The 24,640-nt window shown below is 44.8% G+C and overlaps 1 long non-coding RNA gene across 1 annotated transcript; it reads right to left on the bottom strand.

Moving 5' to 3' along the window:
- Window positions 1–2,747: 2,747 nt before the first annotated feature.
- On the bottom strand, window positions 2,748–24,418 carry LOC138657900 (uncharacterized). Its single transcript, XR_011317246.1, has 3 exons — window positions 24,218–24,418; window positions 6,143–6,302; window positions 2,748–3,785 (listed from the first exon to the last, which is right to left on the bottom strand). It is a non-coding gene; the product is annotated as an uncharacterized lncRNA (long non-coding RNA).
- Window positions 24,419–24,640: the final 222 nt, after the last annotated feature.

A 24,640-nucleotide genomic window follows, 5' to 3' on the forward strand; every position in this document is an offset into this window, starting at 1 on the left:
ACAAACATCACATACAGTAAACAAACTAACAATGACGGACTGATACAGAGGGGCGAGGACCCTGCCCTTGCGGGCTTACATTCTACAGGATTATGGGGAAGGAGACAGTAGGTTGAGGGTTGCAGGAGCTCCGGTGCTGGTGAGGCGGTAGCTCCGGTGTTGGTGAGGCGGTAGCTTCGATAGTGATGTGATAGTGACATATGTTCAACACTACAGATTTGCAACACAAATTTACTAAATGATTACCCAAGTATTGATAGTATTTTATTTTCAACTCATTCAAGAGCCTTCTGGTAAACAACAGTTTTGTTTTTATCTTCCGGTGCAAAGATGAACAGATTTTTCTCCTTTAGACCTCGTTCACACGTAATTTGGTTAGTATTTTTACCTTAGTATTTGTAAGATAAAACTTGGAGTAAAGCAATCAGAGGAAAAGTACCGTATATACTCGAGTATAAGCCGACCCGAGTATAAGCCGACCCCCTAATTTTGCCACAAAAAACTGGGAAAACTTATTGACTCGAGTATAAGCCTAGGGTAGGAAATGCAGCAGCTACTGGTAAATTTCAAAAATAAAAATAGATGCTCCATACCATTCATTATTGCCCCATAAGATGCTCCATATAAAGCTGTGCCATATATAATGCTCCATACTGTTCATTATTGCCCCATAGATGTGCCATAGAAAGCTCTGCCATATAGTGCTCTGCACCGTTCATTATTGCCCCATAGCTGTCATATAGTGCTGTGTGCCGTTCAGTACTGCCCCATAGCTGCCATATACTGCTGTGTGCCGTTCAGTACTGCCCCATAGCTGCCATATAGTGCTGTGTGCCGTTCAGTACTGCCCCATAGCTGCCATATAGTGCTGTGTGCCGTTCAGTACTGCCCCATAGCTGCCATATAGTGCTGTGTGCCGTTCAGTACTGCCCCATAGCTGCCATATAGTGCTGTGTGCCGTTCAGTACTGCCCCATAGCTGCCATATAGTGCTGTGTGCCGTTCAGTACTGCCCCATAGCTGCCATATAGTGCTGTGTGCCGTTCAGTACTGCCCCATAGCTGTGCCATAGAAAGCTGTGCCATTGCTGCTGCTGCAATAAAAAAAAAAAAAATGCCATACTCACCTTTCTTGCTTGCAGCTCCTCTGCGTGCGGTTCCGGCATCTCTGCGCACTGACTGATCAGGCAGAGGGCGCCGCGCACACTATATGCGTCATCGCGCCCTCTGACCTGAACAGTCAGAGCGGAGCGACGCCGGGAAGATGGAGCGACGCCCGGCGGCTGGAACGCGAACAGGTGAATATTACATACTTACCTAGTCCCAGCGATCCTGACGCTCCCTCTGCCTGTCACAGCTGGTCTCCGGGTGCCGCAGCCTCTTTCTCTATCAGCGGTCACCGGCACCGCTGATTAGAGAAATGAATACGTGGCTCCCCCCCTATGGGAGGTGGAGCCGCCTATTCATTTTTCTAATGAGCGGTCCCACGTGACCGCTGAAGAGGGGAAGAAGCTGCAGCACAGAAGACCGTGTGACGGGCAGGGGGAGCATCAGGATCGCCAGGACTAGGTAAGTATACCTCAGCGCCCTCTCCCCCTCACCCGCCGACCCCACCGCTACCGTGACTCGAGTATAAGCCGAGAGGGGCACTTTCAGCCCAAAAATTTGGGCTGAAAATCTCGGCTTATACTCGAGTATATACGGTATATTAGAAACATGTCACCACTTCTTTATTTTTCTCCCACTCGTAGTTTTGGCTTATAAATACCGAGGTAAAATGCTGACCAAATACTGAATGTGTGAATGTGGCCTTATACACAGCTTCTACCTGCAGCGCCTTACTCTTCTCTATACACAGCCTCATACTGCAGCAGCACCTCTCTTCTCTCATCCCATAGCGCCTCTCTTTTTCCCCCTCACATCTGTTATTTTTCCCCTCACATCTCTCATTTTCTCCTCACTCCTCTCATTTTCCCCCTCACACCTGTCATTTTCCGATCACTTCAATATTTCCCCCTCACTTCTCTCATTTTCTACTCACACCTCTTCATTTTCACCTCACACCTCTCATTTTCCTCTCAGTCCACTATTTTCCCCTCGCTCTACTAATTCCCCTCACTTCTCTCATTTTCCCCTCACTCCTCTCATTTTCCACTCACTCCTCTCATTTTCACTTCAATCCTCTCTTCCTCTCACACGTGCACAGCAACTTCCTGTTATGAGCACAGCGTTGTATTCCAAGAGGCTCCTCCCTTTCCCTTGATGTCATGCCTCACAGGAGCAATTCCATTCTAGACACGACAGAGCTAGATGTAGCCTGTGTCTGCCGTGCACTGATACTCTGAAGGTGGCAGCCCTGATTGTAGCTTGCAGCTGCTGGGACATCACAGCCGGTGAGTTTTGCAGGGTGGCTTTGGAGGTGAATGTGTCTCCGCCCGTGTGCGCTAACAATGTGGGCTGTGTGGATCGGGCTTTGCATGTGGAGTGAGTGTGGTTATGCGGAGTAGGCGGGGCTATGTTGAAATGACATGGCTTGATACATACATACATATACACACATACACTCAGCTTTATATATATATATATATATATATGTATATATATAGATAAGAAAAAACGAGAACAGCACAATGCTCACCGGTGGGTGCCAAGCCTCCTGGATAGGACCATCCACATGTCCAACCATGTAATATGCCAAGCAGAAAAAGAAGGCAGCACTCCAACAACAAATGAAGGTGAAAAAAGGCTGTGAAGTTTATTTCAGACCCACATCTCGCGACGTTTCGGCTCGCACTGAGCCTTTCTCAAGCAATGGGTGGTAACAAGTTGTGTCCTTATATACAAATAATCCTCAATCATTTACATAATACATAGCCATACATGTGTTTACAGTTATTATGATCCATATACATTATACTTTAACAGTGCTCCATGTGTTGCCCTAATATATAAAGTGCATAGTGCTAAGGTGCTTTTAATTTCTCTCCTTTCCACATGCCCACGAATATTGCTGCTTTTAAAGTTATTCATATCTTATTGTTTAATGTACATAAAATGGTTCATGACCTCACATATTAATAATACATAGCGCTTACCCTGCCGAATAGATGGAGTCACATGGAGGACTAACATACCGCTGATTTTCGGCGTTCTCTAAAGCTTACTGCGCATGTCAAAACCTCCCATTCCCACATGTTGGGACGCTAGCCAGTGAGATGACAGACGCTCCTTCATTTCACCCGCGCCTGCGCACAAGGACTATGTCTGCCCCGCACTCCTATCTAAGTTGTGGCAGCGCCGAGCTAATATATTCTACAAAAGAGCTCTCTCAATTAGTGTTCCTTCATGCTTTCGCAGTTAATCTATCTTAGATATCAATAGGGCCACTATAACATTCCACCTTTGGCTAGCAGGACGGCACCTTATTCAGGCTGTCTCCCGCTGCCCATGGGCCTCTACCTTGACCTATGACCTTCTCAGACCACATAATCTCCGTAAGAGGACCCATATCAGTGTGCCATTCTTATGCCCAGTATCTAACAAGAACAGAGATACTTTCAGTATTAAATTGTTATATGCGATGTTAGATGCCAAATTGTATATTTATAGATCATATAAAGACAATCTCGACTGGCCAGCACACCAACACCAGGAAAATATAAGAGGAATATTTATAAACTAGAACAAATAAAGAAAATAAAATATATTAATAATTATATCCTCCTCCGTGAACATCCAATCCATTAGCAGCAGGGCAAGAACCTTTTCGCTGGGAGCGGAGATATATCTAAAAAAATACAAACATAACATTTGTTAAAATTGGAGCAGTAGAACAGTTTTCATTCTGCATGTTCCATATAACCGGAATGTATATACACCCAATTCATATAAACATATCCCATTAGGGTAGCACCATTGATGGATGGATTTTAAATTCTACATTTAGACCTTTAGGTTTTAGTGTATTTAACTCGTAAATCCAACGAAGTTCTAATTTTTTTAGGAGACATATTCTGTCTCCCCCTCTTCTTTGGGCTGGAACTCTATCTATGATTCTAAATTTTAGATCTTTTTCCGTATGTTTAAGCTCTACGAAATGTTTCGAGACTGGTAGGTCTTGTCTTTTTTTCCTTATTGAGAAGCGATGGTTATTCATGCGGGTTTTAAACTCGCATGTTGTTTCCCCAATATACCATAATTTGCAGGGGCATTCTAATAAATATATAACATGGTCAGAGTTACATGTAAGATATTCCCGAATTGTATATTGTTTATTTGTAACCGGGTGATCAAAAGTAGATCCCTTCATCATGTGTTTACAATTTACACATGATAAACATGGGAAACACCCATGCTGTTTGTTACCTGTAATTGTGGTTTGGCCAGTATTTTTAAGGGAACCAATATCTGATTTTATCATATAATCTCCAAGATTTTTACTTCTACGGTATGAGAAGAGTGGAGGTTCCCTAAACTCTTTAATATTGGGTAGGCATTTGCCCAACATACCCCAATGTTTCCTAATCACCTCCGAAATAGGTCCACTCTCTTCCGTATACGTCATTACACATGGGATTCTATTTAACGTTTTTTTCTCTGTATTTTTCTTAATTAATTCACTTCTATTTCTATTGAGTATCCCATGCTTAACTCCATTAAGTAATTTCTTCGGATATCCTCTTTTCAAGAACTTTTGTGCCAGATTTTCTATTACCCCCTCGATCTCATTTTCTTCTTTTACTATTCTGCGTACCCTCAGCATTTGGCTGAGGGGTATTGACCTAATCATACTACTGGGATGTTGACTATTGAACATTAGAAGGTTATTTTTATCTGTTTCTTTGACAAATAGGGTTGTAGTAAGTTCCCCGTTCTCCTGTCTTATCAAGACATCTAGGAACTGTATACTTGTCCTTGAAGATATTAGTGTGAATTTAATAGTTCTATCTATCGTATTTAGATACTCATGGAAATACGTAAGCTCTATTTCTGTCCCTGTCCATAGGATGAAGATGTCGTCTATGTATCTCCACCACACCAGCACATGCTGGAAGTGGTGGGACACATAGACGAGATCCTCCTCCAGGACACTCATTACAAGATTTGCATAAGTGGGGGCCATGCTGGCCCCCATTGCTGTACCGCGTTGTTGCGAATAGAACGTATCCCCAAAAAGAAAGTAGCTCCGCCCCAAAATAATTCCCAATAATTTCAGTACAAATTGTTTCCCTTCCATAGACACTTCTATTGTATTTAACTTCTTTTCTACTGCTTTTAATCCAGTTTGGTGTTCAATTGATGTATAGAGTGAGATGACATCAAAAGACGCCAAAATTATCTCTCCCTCTAATTTTATGTCTTCTAATTTTTTTAAAAAATCTGTTGTGTCTTGGATATATGATCTGCTTTTTCTGGCAATTGGGTTGAGGATCTTGTCTAGGAATGTTCCCATCCTGCTAAACACTGAGTCCACCCCCGACACTATAGGTCGTCCAGGAGGGTCCTTCAGTGCTTTGTGGATTTTAGGGGTCGTATATATTACAGGTGTTCTTGGGAATTCTATATATAGATAGTCCATAAGCTCTTGATCTATTACATTCTTTTTTACTGCTTCTTCTAGACACTTTTTAATTTCAGCCATAATAGTAAATTTAGGGTCACACTCCAATTTATGATACACCGTACCATCTCTAAGTTGGCCCTCAATCTCTGCAATATATTTATGCCTGTCCATGATGACGACAGCACCCTCCTTATCTGCGGGTTTAATGATGATGTCATCATCATGGACAAGCTCCTTCAATGCCTTAGATTCCTCCACCGTAATGTTCGGATGTTTGAAATTTTTAATAGCCCCATTCCTCAATTCCTCTATCTCCCCTCTTACCACCTTTTCAAAGGCATTGAAACTGCAGAATTTACTGGCGGTATAAACTCACTGCATTTTCTAAGCCCCATAGATTTTGAATTGAACTCACTATTTTCTACGGTATTCATTATATTTTTATCTTGAAACCACTCTTTCAATTTTATAGATCTAAAAAATCTCTCCAAGTCCATTTGCACATTAAACCAGTTAGTATGTGAGCAGGGAGAAAATGATAGTCCTTTACTGAGGATAGAGATCTGTGCCGGAGTAAGTACCTTTTCTGAGATGTTTACTACGAGGTCTGATCTCGTTTCTTGTTGGCCGCCTGTCTCTGTGGTTGAAGTCTGTTTTTCTCCGTTTTTTTTCTGTTCCCGGTGGTGCCGCTTGCCTCCTCTCCTCTTGTGTTTGATGGTCCTTCTGTTATTTTCTCCTGGTCTATAAGAAAAATCACCATTAAAGACATGTCCCACATTTTTATCATTATATCGGTTTCTTCCATGTCCACCTTTTTTCTTCCACATGGGTTTGTTACCCTCTCTCTGCCATGAATAAATATGTCCCGCTTCATAGTCCTCCAGATCTCTATTCCATTTTTTCCCTTTACCTCTTCCAATTCATTACGTAATTTTACACTTTCTTTGTCAACCTTTTCTTTAAAAATATTCCATTCTTCTATCGTTATTAATGCCTTAATTTTTTGCTCCACTCCTTCAGTATTTAGTTGCAATTTCTTATTTTCTTCTTGCAAATACTCTATATTCAGCAAAATAGTGTCCATGGCATATTTATTAGACAACATGACAAAGCGTGCACAATACATAGTATCACCTTGAAATATGTTTGGGCGTATGTTTGACCTCAAACCTCTAGGAATCTTCCCTTCTTTATAGTATTGACCCAAGGTTACCATATGCAGCTGTAGATTGATCATACGTTTAATATCACTTTCATACTTGCGCTTAAGTTCTGGTATAGATGATGTTTTAAGAAAAATTGCTTCTCCATCAAGTCCACCAAGGATACGCTCCTCATCCTCAGGTGTATATTTAAACACTCCATGTTCCATGGCTCCTTCCTCCATAGAACAACAAAAATGGCTTCAGAGTAAATAATCGTAGTTTATAAAGCAAAGCTTTGTTATAATTGTGCACGCTACTCCGGACAAAAATAGATAAGAAAAAACGAGAGCAGCACAATGCTCACCGGTGGGTGCCAAGCCTCCTGAATAGGACCATCCACATGTCCAACCACGTAATATGCCAAGCAGAAAAAGAAGGCAGCACTCCAACAACAAATGAAGGTGAAAAAAAGCTGTGAAGTTTATTTCAGACTCACATCTCGCGACGTTTCGGCTCGCACTGAGCCTTTCTCAAGCAATGGGTGGTAACAAGTTGTGTCCTTATATACAAATAATCCTCAATCATTTACATAATACATAGCCATACATGTGTTTACAGTTATTATGATCCATATACATTATACTTTAACAGTGCTCCATGTGTTGCCCTAATATATAAAGTGCATAGCGCTAAGGTGCTTTTAATTTCTCTCCTTTCCACATGCCCACGAGTATTGCTGCTTTTAAAGTTATTCATATCTTATTGTTTAATGTACATAAAATGGTTCATGACCTCACATATTAATAATACATAGCGCTTACCCTGCCGAATAGATGGAGTCACATGGAGGACTAACATACCGCTGATTTTCGGCGTTCTCTAAAGCTTACTGCGCATGTCAAAACCTCCCATTCCCACGTGTTGGGACGCTAGCCAGTGAGATGACAGACGCTCCTTCATTTCACCCGCGCCTGCGCACAAGGACTATGTCTGCCCCGCACTCCCATCTAAGTTGTGGCAGAACAGAGATACTTTCAGTATTAAATTGTTATATGCGATGTTAGATGCCAAATTGTATATTTATTGATCATATAAAGACAATCTCGACTGGCCAGCACACCAACACCAGGAAAATATAAGAGGAATATTTATAAACTAGAACAAATAAAGAAAATAAAATATATTAATAATTATATCCTCCTCCGTGAACATCCAATCCATTAGCAGCAGGGCAAGAACCTTTTCGCTGGGAGCGGAGATATATCTAAAAAAATACAAACATAACATTTGTTAAAATTGGAGCAGTAGAACAGTTTTCATTCTGCATGTTCCATATAACCGGAATGTATATACACCCAATTCATATAAACATATCCCATTAGGGTAGCACCATTGATGGATGGATTTTAAATTCTACATTTAGACCTTTAGGTTTTAGTGTATTTAACTCGTAAATCCAACGAAGTTCTAATTTTTTTAGGAGACATATTCTGTCTCCCCCTCTTCTTTGGGCTGGAACTCTATCTATGATTCTAAATTTTAGATCTTTTTCCGTATGTTTAAGCTCTACGAAATGTTTCGAGACTGGTAGGTCTTGTCTTTTTTTCCTTATTGAGAAGCGATGGTTATTCATGCGGGTTTTAAACTCGCATGTTGTTTCCCCAATATACCATAATTTGCAGGGGCATTCTAATAAATATATAACATGGTCAGAGTTACATGTAAGATATTCCCGAATTGTATATTGTTTATTTGTAACCGGGTGATCAAAAGTAGATCCCTTCATCATGTGTTTACAATTTACACATGATAAACATGGGAAACACCCATGCTGTTTGTTACCTGTAATTGTGGTTTGGCCAGTATTTTTAAAGGAACCAATATCTGATTTTATCATATAATCTCCAAGATTTTTACTTCTACGGTATGAGAAGAGTGGAGGTTCCCTAAACTCTTTAATATTGGGTAGGCATTTGCCCAACATACCCCAATGTTTCCTAATCACCTCCGAAATAGGTCCACTCTCTTCCGTATACGTCATTACACATGGGATTCTATTTAACGTTTTTTTCTCTGTATTTTTCTTAATTAATTCACTTCTATTTCTATTGAGTATCCCATGCTTAACTCCATTAAGTAATTTCTTCGGATATCCTCTTTTCAAGAACTTTTGTGCCAGATTTTCTATTACCCCCTCGATCTCATTTTCTTCTTTTACTATTCTGCGTACCCTCAGCATTTGGCTGAGGGGTATTGACCTAATCATACTACTGGGATGTTGACTATTGAACATTAGAAGGTTATTTTTATCTGTTTCTTTGACAAATAGGGTTGTAGTAAGTTCCCCGTTCTCCTGTCTTATCAAGACATCTAGGAACTGTATACTTGTCCTTGAAGATATTAGCGTGAATTTAATAGTTCTATCTATCGTATTTAGATACTCATGGAAATACGTAAGCTCTATTTCTGTCCCTATCCATAGGAGGAAGATGTCGTCTATGTATCTCCACCACACCAGCACATGCTGGAAGTGGTGGGACACATAGACGAGATCCTCCTCCAGGACACTCATTACAAGATTTGCATAAGCGGGGGCCATACTGGCCCCCATTGCTGTACCGTGTTGTTGCGAATAGAACGTATCCCCAAAAAGAAAGTAGCTCCGCCCCAAAATAATGCGGTATCAGCGGTAATCAGCGGTATGTTAGTCCTCCATGTGACTCCATCTATTCGGCAGGGTAAGCGCTATGTATTATTAATATGTGAGGTCATGAACCATTTTATGTACATTAAACAATAAGATATGAATAACTTTAAAAGCAGCAATACTCGTGGGCATGTGGAAAGGAGAGAAATTAAAAGCACCTTAGCACTATGCACTTTATATATTAGGGCAACACATGGAGCACTGTTAAAGTATAATGTATATGGATCATAATAACTGTAAACACATGTATGGCTATGTATTATGCAAATGATTGAGGATTATTTGTATATAAGGACACAACTTGTTACCACCCATTGCTTGAGAAAGGCTCAGTGCGAGCCGAAACGTCGTGAGATGTGGGTCTGAAATAAACTTCACAGCCTTTTTTCACCTTCATTTGTTGTTGGAGTGCTGCCTTCTTTTTCTGCTTGGCATATGTATATATATAGATAGATTATAGCGCCATTTATTCCAAGGTGCTTTACATGTAAAAAGGGGTATACTTAACAAAAATAAGTACAATAATCTTGAACAAAATAAGTACAGGAGGAGATAGGACCACCAGAGCTCACGGTCTAAAAGAGATGGATGAGGAAACAGTGGGTGTTACAGAACCCCCAACACCAAGAATATGTTATGCATTATATATTATGTATAATAGGTTCCATGTGAAATGCATCAGTCCACAGGCTGCGCCCCTGGGCAGAGAGGACAAGATATCCCCCTTCTGTCCTCCCCCACCTTTGTAATTCCCCCAGTAAATATCAGCAGGCTCCGACCCCCTGCGGCTATTGTAATGTATATCTGGCCTGCTTTTTCTATTGGCCTGCCCTGTGTATCTGTGTTATATACTCTGTGTGCTGTAAATAAAGTGAGTTAATAATAATAATAATCTTTATTTATATAGCGCCAACATATTCCGCAGCGCTTTACAGTTTAACAGTTTCAAACACAAAAGTCATAAGTAACAACGTTAACAATACAATAATTAAAGCAAAATAAGACGACCCTGCTCGTGAGAGCTTACAATCTACAATGAGGTGGGGGAGATACAAAGTACAGGTGTGTATTTACAATGATGTATTTACAATCATGGTCCAGCCATCTTCAGGGGTTGGGGAATAGATGGGGATAGTGAATGGGCTACACACACACAAACATAACATAACTTTGATTAGGGAACGTGATAGGCCGCTCTGAACAAATGTGTTTTGAGCGAGCGCCTAAAACTATGCAAATTATGGATGGTCCTAATATCTTGGGGTAGAGCATTCCAGAGGATTGGCGCAGCACGGGCGAAGTCTTGGAGTCGGGAGTGGGAGGTACGGATTAGTGCAGAGGTTAGCCGAAAGTCATTTGCAGAGCGCAGTGGTCTGTTAGGCTGATAGACAGAAATGAGGGAGGAGATGTAAGGGGGTGCCGCACTGTGGAGAGCTTTGTGGGTGAGAACAAGTACTTTGAATTGTATCCTGTAATGAATGGGCAGCCAGTGTAACGACTGGCGAAGAGCGGACGCGTCCGAGTAACGATTAGCCAGATGGACGACCCTGGCTGCTGCATTAAGGATGGACTGGAGAGGGGAAAGTCGAGTGAGGGGGAGGCCAATTAATAGAGCGTTACAGTAGTCCAGGCGGGAGTGGATCAGGGCGACCGTGAGGGTTTTAGCTGTCTCCATGGTGAGAAAAGGGCGGATTCTAGAGATGTTCTTTAGGTGTAAGCGGCACGAGCGGGCAAGAGATTGTATATGGGAGGTGAAGGAGAGATCGGAGTCAAACATAACACCCAGACAGCGTGCCTGCTGCCGGGGTGTTATTATGGTGCCACCCACGGAGAGGGAAATGTCAGATTTAGGGAGGTTAGTAGATGGCGGGAGCAGAAGAAGTTCAGTTTTGGAGAGGTTGAGTTTCAGATAGAGAGCGGACATGATGTTGGAGACTGCGGACAGACAGTCAGTGGCATTCTGTAGTACAGCGGGGGTAAGGTCAGGGGATGACGTATATAGTTGTGTGTCGTCGGCATAAAGATTGTGAGTTCTTTGAGACTGGAAATACGTGGGGTAGCAGTCAACTTTTATATGCTCTCACGTAACCAAGGAATTCCAGCCAGCGTCCTTCATTCAGAATCCAGCAAAAGCAGAATGGACCTCCTGAAACACGGGGTGGTACTGAAAGAGGTACCCCAGCTTGGTAGACCCCGTTACTCTGGTGGCAGCAGTGGGATCTGATACCCCTTCTACAGGAGAAAAGGAATGAATGGAAGACAACTACCAGAAGTTAAAGAGGACTACATTAAAAGATCTGGTGGAAGCCCGAGGGTTAATCGCCAGCAACAAACCAAAAGCGGATTTGATAGCAGCCATCATGGAACACGACAGTGCAGCTCCCCCCAATGTGAACGTGTAGGAGACTGAATTCCAGAGGGAGGTAAAGAACAGAGTGGCGTTCTGTGGCCCAAACCCTGCAGTAGAGATCATACGAGAGGTGATGGCTGATGTGCGTACTGATCTGAAGGAAAAGATGGCCGAGCGGACCAGGATAGGGCTAGCCAAGATGGAGATGGCAGAGCGGACCAAAGTGGAGCTGGCCAAGATGGAGATGGCAGAGCGAAGAGAGGAGAGTCAGCGAGCAGGGGGAGCTCTGGCTTCCGCCCAGGTACCTTCAACAGTAAGCCACAAAAAGATCCAGTATAATGCCTTCCGACAGTTGGGAGAGGCAGAGGAAGACATTGATGGCTTTCTGCAGGACTTTGAGCAGCAGTGTGCCCTTCATCATGTGAAGCCGGAGGAATGGGTTCAGATTCTGGCCAGCAAGCTGACAGGCCGGGCAGCAGACGCCTATCACACAGTACCTGATGATGACTGTATGGACTATGAGCAGATCAAAGAAGTGATCTTGGCCCGGTATGCGCTGACACCAGAGGCATACCGCCAAAAGTTCTGCGGACTTATAAAACAGGCTGAAAGGTGGCAGATGAGGTTTAACAATGATAAATGTAAGGTTATACACATGGGAAGAAGGAATCAATATCATCATTACACACTGAACGGGAAACCACTGCGTAAATCTGACAGGGAGAAGGACTTGGGGATCCTAGTTAATGATAAACTTACCTGGAGCAGCCAGTGCCAGGCAGCAGCTGCCAAGGCAAACAGGATCATGGGGTGCATTAAAAGAGGTCTGGATACACATGATGAGAGCATTATACTGCCTCTGTACAAATCCCTAGTTAGACCGCACATGGAGTACTGTGTCCAGTTTTGGGCACCGGTGCTCAGGAAGGATATAATGGAACTAGAGAGAGTACAAAGGAGGGCAACAAAATTAATAAAGGGGATGGGAGAACTACAATACCCAGATAGATTAGCGAAATTAGGATTATTTAGTCTAGAAAAAAGACGACTGAGGGGCGATCTAATAACCATGTATAAGTATATAAGGGGACAATACAAATATCTCGCTGAGGATCTGTTTATACCAAGGAAGGTGACGGGCACAAGGGGGCATTCTTTGCGTCTGGAGGAGAGAAGGTTTTTCCACCAACATAGAAGAGGATTCTTTACTGTTAGGGCAGTGAGAATCTGGAATTGCTTGCCTGAGGAGGTGGTGATGGCGAACTCAATCGAGGGGTTCAAGAGAGGCCTGGATGTCTTCATGGAGCAGAACAATATTGTATCATACAATTATTAGGTTCTGTAGAAGGACGTAGGTCTGGGGATTTATTATGATGGAATATAGGCTGAACTGGATGGACAAATGTCTTTTTTCGGCCTTACTAACTATGTTACTATGTTACTATGAGTAACCGATACCCACGCTGAATGGGCCTGTAAATTACGGCGGTCACTGCTACAGTGGGTACAAGGGAGCCAAGCAAACACAAAGGAGGACGTCCTCCAGCTCTTCTTGTTAGAACAATTCTTTAATGGACTAACCCCCGAGACACAGGAATGGCTTCGGGACAGGCGGCCAACGACTCTTCATGACGCCAGGAGGCCTCAGTTGTCTGGATCAAAGATGGTCATTAGGGGTCCGCCCATGGACCTGGAGGGCCCCAAACCACCGAAGATTGTAGGGGGACCAACTAGAAACCCGGCCTACCACAGTTCCCCTGGGGCGCGATGCCACACCTGCAGTCAGCTGGGCCACCTGCAAAGACAATGTCCCAACCGGACTCAGCATACCCAGTGGCCAGAGGCGGGAACAGCTACCTTCCGCCAGGCCGCTGTACACTGCTACCAAGGCAAAGCTGACCCGGCATTGGGGGCTACAACTAACCAAGGGGTGGAAGACATGGAGGAAGTGCTGCATGAAGTAGACCTCGTGCAGGCAGCCCGGGCAGATAATCAACAACAGCATCGACAGGTCGTGTGGGTTAATGGGAAACGCATGCAGGGACTAAGAGATTCCGGAGCAACTTTGACCCTTGTGAAGCCTCATCTCGTCCGGGACCAAGAGAAGACGGACCGGACAGTGGCAGTCCGTGTAGCAGGGGGAGCCATACATCGACTGCCCACTGCCAGGATTCACCTGAACTGGGGAGTTGGGGAGGGCCTTGTTGAGGTCGGCTTGATGGAGGATTTGCCTGCAGACGTTTTGCTGGGAAATGACTTGGGGCCCATGTTGTCTGCCTTCTCGGTTGCCCCTCTGGCTGAGACATATCCTGTGACCACCCGGAGACAAGCTCGAGCTGCGGAGGCGGAATCACACTCAGGAGGCCCAGGTAAGACATCCCAGCCCTACACGTATTCCCATAGCCAGACACATTTCTTGGGCCACCCCAGATGAATTTAAGAGGGAGTTACTTGAGGATCCTTCATTGGAGGGATATCGTGGGAAGGCACAGGAGGGGAGAGGGGTACTGGAAGGGGAACAGTTTATATGGAAGCAGGGATTCCTCTACCGGATAACAGAGCAGCACCACACAGGGATGAGCCCCACTATAAAACGACAGCTGGTAGTTCCCAAGAAGTATAGGCAGGAGTTACTGCGAATCTCTCATGACATACCCTTGGCCGGGCACTTCGGCGTCAGTCGCACCAGGCATCGTCTGACACAAAACTTCTTTTGGCCGGGGGTAACCTATGATGTTCGTCAATACTGCCAGACCTGTGACAGTTGCCAGCGCATTGGCAAGAGGGGAGATCGATGCAAGGCCAAATTATGCCCCCTCCCCATTGTGGAGGAACCATTTAGCCGAGTAGCGGTCGATCTGATAGCCAAACCCAGTCTGTCAGGGAAAAGGTATATATTGACAGTGGTAGATTATGCCACAGGGTATCCAGAGGCGGTTGCGTTACCTAACATACTGGCAGAAACAGTGGCGGCTGCCCTGTTCCAGGTTTTCTCACGGGTTGGATTTCCCTGGGAGATTATCTCAGACCAGGGTACCCAGTTTACAGCAGAGGTGACCAACCAACTGTGGAAGCTGTGCGGCGTAAAGTCCATTAGAAGCGCCCCGTACCACCCGCAAACCAATGGGTTGTGTGAACGCTTTAACGGGACGTTAAAACAACTCATTGGGACTTTTACCAGGACCTACAGGGAATGGGAGAAATTCTTGCCTCACCTCCTGTTTGCCTATCGAGAGGTGCCCCAAGAATCCACAGGGTTCTCCCCATTCGAACTGGTATACGGGAGACGGGTAAGGGGACCCCAAGACTTAGTGCTAGAACACTGGGAAGGGGAGGGCATCATAGAAGGGGTACCTATTGTACCCTATGTGCTGGAATTCCGGGACCGTCTACAGGAGCTGACCCAGGCTGTACATGGGAACATGCAGGTGGCCCAGCGGCGGCAGCGCGTATGGTACGATCGGAGGGCCAGAGAGCGCACCTTGGAAATAGGGCAGAAGGTCCTGGTGTTAGAGCCCACTAGGCATAACAAGTTTCAAGCTGCATGGCAGGGGCCCTACCAGGTAGTGGAGAAAATAGCCGACACAACCTATAATGTCGCCGATTGTGACGACCCCAGGGTTATCCGCATGTTCCACGTGAATATGCTGAAGCCCTATCGGGAGCACCCTGAAGAGGTAGTGGCCATCTGTGCACCTGAAGCAGAGGATTTAGCCGGACTTCCCTTGCCTGATGTCTTAGGGGAGAGGACTCAGTCTAAAACATGGGACCAGGTACACTGGGGTGAAGACTAAGGTCCCCGGGAGAGACAGCAGGCGGAGGAGTTGTTGAGACAGCGACAGAGGATGTTTTCGGGGAAACCCGGGTACACTCACCTGGCACAACACAAGGTTGAGACCCAGGATCAGACCCCTCTGCGACAACCCCCCTTCCGTGTCCCTGAGTCTGTACGAGAAATGATGCGACAAGAGATACAAGAGATGTTGCGTTTTAGGGGTCATTGAAGAGTCAGATAGTCCCTGGGCATCCCCAGTAGTGTTAGTGCCCAAGAAGGATGGGAGTACACGGTTTTGTGTAAACTATCGTAAGCTCAATGAGAAAACAGTGACGGATGCGTATCCCATGCCGCGTGTGGATGACTTGTTAGACCGGCTGGCAGGGGCAAAGTATTTGACCACCATCGATCTATGCAAAGGCTACTGGCAGATTCCCCTTAGTCCTGATGCTATTCCCAAGTTGGCATTTGTGACCCCGTTTGGCTTATTCCAGTTTTGAGTCATGCCATTCGGGATGAAGACTGCCCCGGCGACCTTCCAGAGGCTGGCTGACCGGCTTCTGGATGGTCTCCAGGACTATGCGTGTGCCTACCTGGATGACATCGCCATCTACAGCGTGACATGGGAAGAGCATCTAAGTCACCTAGAGACAGTATTAGACAGGATCCACAAGGCCGGAATCACCCTGAACCCAAACAAGTGTCACGTGGGCAAAGCAGAGGTTCAGTATTTAGGGCATTGGATGGGAAGTGGGAAACAGAGACCAGAACCAGCCAAGATTGAGGCCATAGCCAAATGGCCCACCCCACGCACTAAAACCCAGGTCATGGCGTTTCTAGGGACAGCGGGGTATTACAGGAAATTCGTTCCCAATTACAGCAGTGTGGGCAATCCCCTCACTGATCTGACCCGTAAGAACCAACCCCGCCAGGTAACCTGGACCCCAGAGTGTGAGGAAGCCTTCCGCCAGCTAAAGGACGCCCTCACCAATACCCCTGTATTGGCCGCACCCGATCCAACTAAACGTTTCCTTGTTCACACAGATGCTTCTATGTTTGGATTGGGGGCAGTACTAAGCCAAGTCGGGCCAGACGGCCAAGAACACCCGGTAGCTTATCTGAGTCGGAAACTACTGCCCCGTGAAGTGAGCTATGCGGCCATCGAGAAGGAGTGCCTGGCAATAGTATGGGCACTCAAAAAGTTACAACCATATTTGTATGCACGACAGTTTTCCCTCCTAACGGACCATAATCCCCTAGTCTGGCTTAATCGGGTCTCCGGAGACAACGCCAGATTACTGTGGTGGAGTTTAGCGCTACAACCTCTGGACTTCACCATCCACTACAGACCCGGCAAACAAAATGGTAATGCCGATGGACTAAGTTGACAAACGGAACTTGTACCATCCCCAAACCGATCCGTTAAGGATCAGACTGTGTATGCCGATCGCGTCGCTGAAAAGGGGAGCCGTGTTACAGAACCCCCAACACCAAGAATATGTTATGCAGTATATATTATGTATAATAGGTTCCATGTGAAATGCATCAGTCCTGGGCAGAGAGGACAAGATATCCCCCTTCTGTCCTCCCCCACCTTTGTAATTCCCCCAGTAAATATCAGCAGGCTCCGGCCCCCTGCGGCTATTGTAATGTATGTCTGGCCTGCTTTTTCTATTGGCCTGCCCTGTGTATATGTGTTATATATTCTGTGTGCTGTAAATAAAGTGAGTTCTTTGAGACTGGAAATACATGGGGTAGCAGTCAGCTTTTATATGCTCTTACGTAACCAAGGAATTCCAGCCAGTGTCCTTCATTCAGAATCCAGCAAAAGCAGAATGGACCTCCTGAAACACGGGGTGGTACTGAAAGAGGTACCCCAGCTTGGTAGACCCCGTTACTCTGGTAAGAACAGAGCTTGTCGTGTAGCGGTATGGTGAAACGAAGGTTACTGCAGCTTTTGAAGAGTTCCAGAGTATGCGATTGTGGGAAGAGGAAATAAAAGGGCAGTAGAGAAGAAGATCTTGTGAGGATCTGAAGTTGCATGCAGGTAAGTACCAGAAGACTATGTCACAGATGTATGGAGGGTACAGTTTGCGGATGACTCTGTGTGCCAAAGTTAGGGTTTTGAACTGGAGACTCTGGGCAATGATGAGACAGAAAAGGGATTGATAGAGAGGAAAGGCAAGGGAATAGCGGGAAGATAGGTAGATTAGTCTGGCAGGGGAGTTTAGGATAGACTGGAGGGGTGCGAGAGTGTTAGAGGAAAGGACAAAGCAGGAGTTTGCAGTAGTCGAGCCAAGAGATGATGAGGGCATGAACTAGTGCTTTGCAGATTCTTGGGTGAGGAATGTGTGGATCCGGCTGATATTTTTGAGTGGAACTGGAAAGGGTTTGGGTGTGTGGTTTGAAGGCAAGATAATAGTCAAGGGTTACACCCAGGCAGCGAGCTTTTGGGACTAGGGAGAGTGGGCAGCCATTGACTTTGAAGAATAGGTCTGATGAGGGTGCAGCGCCCCAGAGTCCTGGTCGTTGCAGTAATGTCATTCTTCCACCAGGGAAAGTGGTGTTACGTCTGAAGGCAAAAAAGGAGATCACTTTACCAGGTATCACAAACCATTCAACACACTTCACACTCCAGTCCACCAGGGGGAGCTATGCTCCTATGTAGTAGGACTCTCTTCACAATTAGGTAAAACTGGTGGTCTGGATAGGAAGTTAGGCAGAAGCTGACTGGGCTTCACCCAGGCAGCACCTGTCAAGCCGCCAGTGGAAAAGGAGGAACATTTAGCAGCTGCAGACAGGAGGGTCCCTGACAGGGGTGGGATCCTGTCAGAGGCCTAGACAGAAGGCCACAGAGCTGCGTCGGCACGGCGTGCGGCAGCATCCTAAGGATGGACACGAAAGAGAATTGTATTGTAGAGGGTGAGAAACGAAGTCATAGCAAAAGGAGAGGAAACCAGGAGTTCTGCCCTGTAAAAGGCTGCCACCTTCTGAGGCGCAGGATCCGGTGGCCGGAACACCGAGGGAGCAATCGCCTTGCTCCAGAGACCGGCAGGACAGATAATTCCTCGTTATGTGCCCGACCTATACCCAGGAGGCACGGTGGCAACTTGTAGGGGATGGGGCGTGCTAGAGTCCCTGTAAAAAGCCTCAGGCCATCAGTCATACGGGTTTGTTCCTATCCATCTGGGGGACAGACATAACATCTAGAACACCAACAACAGTTGTGAGGAACTTATGAGAGGCTCAGCAGTAAGGTACTACAACATCCAGGTGCTAGAGGAAGGCTACTGATTTCCACCTGGATAACGGGACTCTGGATTTGCCTTCACACTGGCCAGACTCTGCCAGCCATGTGATCTGGTGCCCTGGACTGTGGGCGCTGAAGCCTTCAGTAAAGGTAAAGAGACTGCAACCTTGTGTCCTCGTTCTTCACTGCGCCTCACACAATCCACACACTGGGAAGCCCTGGGGACATACTTCACCTGTGGGAAGGTATACCATCCAGCTGCCATAACATCACCCCAGTGTCTGCGTGTGTCTGTGTGGGTTGCGTGTCTGTGTGTAGGTCGTGTCTCTAGTGTGTGGGTTGTGTCTATGTGTGTGTCTGCGTGTGTGTGGTCTGTGTGGGTTGCTTATCTGTGTGGGTTGCTTGTCTGTTTATGGGTTGCGTCTCTGTGTGTCTGTGTGTGGGTTGTGTATCTGCTTGTGTGGGTTGCGTATCTGTGTGGGTTGTTTGTGTGTAGGTTGTGTTTTTCTGTGTGGTGTGTGGGGTGCGTGTCTGTGTGTGGGCTGTGTGTCTATGTGTGGGTTGTGTCTCTGTCTTTCTGTGTGGTGTGTGGGTTGTGTCTGTTTGTATCTATGTGTGTCTGCGTGTGTGTGAGTTGTGTGTGTCTGTGTAGTTTGTGTCTCTGTGGTGTGTGGGTTGTTTCTGTTTGTGGGTTGTGTCTGTGGTGTGTTTGCCTGTGTATGTGGATTGTGTCTCTCTATGGTGTGTGGGTTGTGTCTGTCTATGTGGTGTGTCTGTTGTGTGTCAGTGTGGGTTGTGTCTCTGTTGACTGTGGGTTGTGTCTGCGTGTGTGTGTGTTGTATCTCTGTGTGTGGGGGGCTGTGTATGTTTGTGTGTTTAGATATCTTGTGAGAATACTGAGGTGTGTATGTATATACACTTGTCCTGCATGCATGTTCTGTGTATATGATGTGTACCCGCTGTGCATCTGTTATATAGCATGTGTGTACTAAGGACATGTATGATGTGTGTGTCAGTGACTGTATGATGTGTATGTAATGAGTATGTGTTGTCTAGTACATGCGTGCTGTATATAATGTAATTTAACCCCTTCACCACCTTTGACGTTCATATACGTCAAAGGTTGTATCCTTGCCTTTGATACAATCTCGCACACTGGCAATATAATATATGGAGGACTATGGTGGATGCATTATAATATATTGATAACTATGGGGTGCATTATAAAATATGGAGGACTATGGGGGGTGAATTATACTATATGGAGGACTATGGGATGCATTATACTATACGGAGGACTATGGGGAGTGCATTATATTGATGACTATGGGGTGCATTATACTATATGGAGGACTATGGGGGCGCATTATACTATATGGAGGCATATGGGGGTGCATTATACTATATGGAGGACTATGGGGGTGCATTATACTATATGGAGGACTATGGGGGTGCATTATAGTATGTGGAAGACTATGGGGGGGCATTATACTATATGGAAGACGATGGATGGTGCATTATAATATATGGAGGACTATATGAAGCCAATTATACTATATGGAAGTAATTATAATATTTGGAGAGCTCTGTGGGGGGCATGATAACACTTGAAGGGCTATGAGGAAGCCTTTATACTTTATGGAGGGCTGTTTTGGGGGCCATTATACTGTATGTAGTTCCTTTATACAATATGGAGGGCTGTATGGGGCTCTCACCTGGGGATCATACTGTGGCGGGATAGTTGAGGGTTTACAGTAAGGTTATCATACTGTGCGTGTGGAGGAATCATTGTGGGGGGTCACAGTGTTTGCGGGGCACCTTTGTTGGCATCATACTTTATGGGGCAATGAAAGAGGAATCTGGGGGCTTCACTAGGAGGAAAATTTCTCTGTAACAGCAGCAAAGTTGTGAGATATGTACATATGTGATCCAGACAAATTCTATTTTTTGGGGGGGGTTGTGGGGGAGCAATAAGAGCTTGTGGTTTGGGGCCCCATGATCTCTTTGTACGCCCTGGTGCAGGATGCATTGTCCTTTTCACAAACATCTCTGCTGGAGGACTGATGGCCCATAACTTCCACACCATGTCCAATGCTGCCCTTCGGTACCTACAGGCATTCAGCCATATTTTTCTTGAGCGTCGGTTGTGCTTGCTACCCTTCCCACTCTCACATCCCTTACTCAACCCAATAGGAAGGCCCCTGCTATTAGCTACGGACAGCCCCCTGTGCGGCGCTTGTGATTGGCTAAGCGTTTCGGGAGAAGGAGGCGTGATCTGTTTGGACAGCTTTTTTCTATATCTCTAAATTAAAATGTCCACTATCGTCCTCATTTTTACAGTATAGATATAAATCTGTATGAACCAGCTTTATTCCTACCGATTTAAACAAATTTACTATGGGGGGGGGAGCTGCACTTCACCTCAGGCAGCACGGAGGCTAGGTTCACCCCTGTTCCCGGGACACCCAACAGAGCTGTGACAGGGAGTATGTATCACTTATACGTACCCTCTGGTCCCAGCTCAGAAACTGAAGAATTCCCGCAGTGCACAGTGTATGCGCTGGAGGGTTTCATAAGTCTGCAGACACACAGAAGCCAGGAAACGAGCAACGAATCACTTCACTATTATCAATCGAGTGTGTTTAACTTGGCGCACGTAAATGCAACTGAAAGGTTTGTGTGGTGCACTATGTCAGCTTCAAGGACCTCCTTTATCTGGAAGTATGATCCTATATCCAGCTTAGCACTTAATTTATATCTCCTACCCCAAGGCCAGTATGAACACATCCAGATCTGTTCATCATAGCTGTCAGATCTGGTGCTAATGCACAATGTTACCAGACAGCTGTGAGCCACATATCATGGTCCCACATGGCTGGGGATCCCTGGGGTATGATCACTGATCACATGTTGCATTTTTGTCAGCTATTGTTTTACTGTACCAACAAAGTGAATACAATTTCTGAAATCTCAGCTGCTTATTTTTTACTTTTTTAGCCAGGGGGGGTCCTATAACCATGGTCCCTCTCTAGGCTATTAATATCTGCCCTCAGTCACTGGCTTTCCCACTCTGGCGGAGAAAATTGTGCCAATTTTTTCCGTGATTTAACCCTTTATTTTAACAGCTAGAGCCCCCAAATTTTGCACACAGACACTTGGAACATTATTAGTGTGGAATATTAAAACAAATAAGGGATCTGAAATGGTTTACTGTATGTAAATCAGGTCTTATATCCTGTAGGGTTTAGAGATAGCAATTGAGTTACCGGCTTTTCTGCTATCTAGCGCTGTATAAAATATAAATAAATAAATATATATATATATATATATATGTGTGTGTCTCACTGACATATATACAGTGGGGCAAAAAAGTATTTAGTCAGTCAGCAGTAGTGCAAGTTCCACCACTTAAAAAGATGAGAGGCGTCTGTAATTTACATCATAGGTAGACCCCAACTATGGGAGACAAACTGAGAAAAAAAAATCCAGAAAATCACATTGTCTGTTTTTTTAACAATTTATTTGCATATTATGGTGGAAAATAAGTATTTGGTCAGAAACAAAATTTCATCTCAATACTTTGTAATATATCCTTTGTTGGCAATGACAGAGGTCAAACGTTTTCTGTAAGTCTTCACAAGGTTGCCACACACTGTTGTTGATATGTTGGCCCATTCCTCCATGCAGATCTCCTCTAGAGCACTGATGTTTTTGGCTTTTCGCTTGGCAACACGGACTTTCAACTCCCTCCAAAGGTTTTCTATAGGGTTGAGATTTGGAGACTGGCTAGGCCACTCCAGGACCTTGAAATGCTTCTTACGAAGCCACTCCTTCGTTGCCCTGGCAGTGTGCTTTGGATCATTGTCATGTTGAAAGACCCAGCCACGTTTCATCTTCAATGCCCTTGCTGATGGAAGGAGGTTTGCACTCAAAATCTCACGATACATGGCCCCATTCATTCTTTCATGTACCCGGATCAGTCGTCCTGGCCCCTTTGCAGAGAATATATATATATAGACTGTGTATATGTTTTCATGAATATTTGAGCCCATGGATCCATTGTATGTCCGTTTTTCAAGCCGGCAAGAAAATCTCGCTGTACGGATGCCATACGGATTACATACGGAGGTTTACATACCCAAAATACGCTGCCACACCCTGCCTACGGATGACATACGGATCACTGTTTTGGGATAATTTCTGCGTATTACACATGTAAAATACGGACCGTATTTCCCTACGCTGAGTGTGACCCCAGCCTTACAAGTAATGGAAGTAATGGCAAGTAATCATTGAGCATTTAACTTCCAGAACATGAGGTAATTATTAGTGATGAGTAAGTATACTCGTTACTCGAGATTTCCCGAGCACGCCCGGGTGTCCTCCGAGTATTTTTTAATGCTTGGAGATTTAGTTTTCCTCATCTCAGCTGAATGACTTACATCTATTAGCCAGCTTGATTACATGTGGGGATTCCCTAGCAACCAGGCAACCCCCACACGTACTCAGGCTGGCTAGCTGCTGTAAATCATGCAGCTGCATCAACAAAAACTAAATCTCAGAGCACTAACAAATACTCGGATACCTCCCTGAGCATGGTCGGGAAATCTCGAGCAACGAGCATACTCGCTCATCACTAGTAATTATCTTCAGAAAGAAGTTGTGGTGCCACTGGAGCTCTGTTGAATATCCCTGGATAATGCATAGCCATGACTGCGGCTTTGCAGGAAAAAAGCCAAAGGGGCAAAAAATTTTCTCTTTACAGGATCCGGGGGGAGGTGGGGGGTGATCTTAGTGATATGCAATTGCATTATATGGTGGGAATATCTTTGTCACCAAACATCAATACTTTTCTCAAATAGTGGATCCCAGCAGCCATAGAGCCAATGCAGCTATACATTTCTTAGTGGTGCCTACTTTTATGGATTGTTTTCTATTAATGTCAATAATAGGTATAGGTAGGTCAATAAAAAATGAGTGTTTTTGGTTTTAAAAAAAGAATGTGCAGTAGCTATTGGAATTGTCTAATAAGCTCCTATAGTCTAAGGTTATGTCCTGTTTTTCAGACACATAAAATATTATTAGGGGTTTTACATATTTTGTATACAAGCAACACACTACAGACAGTTGGGATTCAGTCCAATTTACAGTATGACTTTCCTGTAAAACAAATTAAACTATTTCCTAAACAGTTCTGTAAAGACAAGCATTCAGTCAATACAGAACTAAATTGTGACTATCATATTCTTAACATTTTAACATTTCATAGGTGGTCTAAGGGCTATACCCACTGAACTAATGACAGTTTTTAGGCCATGCTGTTTTTAAAAATATAGTTACCGTATATGCTTCAATGTAATGACCATATAAAATATTTTTGTAGCATTCTACAATATTTTCTGCTACAAACAATGACTTGCAATGCTTACCTATGCTGCTGCCACCGTCCCCAAAGACAGAAGTAAGACAGTGAATGAGCCGGCTGGTACAGTGTCTCCGTCTTATCCCATTGCAGTTACCATGGAGCAATACCCATGGCCCTGCTCAGCGCTGATACACAGCAGAATATCCAATTTGTTCAGCTCAGATAAATTTCACACTCCACACTGGCAGAGTAACAACTTGTTTGTGTTCTGTTCTGCTCATGGTTCCCTGGAAACTCACAATGTTGTATTCTCTGATAGCAATGTCAATGTGGAATTATTTGCACAAAATGAAGTTTTCAGTAAACAAGAATAAACCAGGGAGTGATGGGGTGTTGGCTTGTTACCATGTGTCAGGATTATAAATGCTGCTAATATACATTGTAGCGTTGTTCGTCTGGAGACTTACTGCATGCTTATTTCCTCCAG

The sequence above is a fragment of the Ranitomeya imitator genome, chromosome 1, assembly GCF_032444005.1.
Source record: "Ranitomeya imitator isolate aRanImi1 chromosome 1, aRanImi1.pri, whole genome shotgun sequence".
NCBI lineage: Eukaryota > Metazoa > Chordata > Amphibia > Anura > Dendrobatidae > Ranitomeya > Ranitomeya imitator.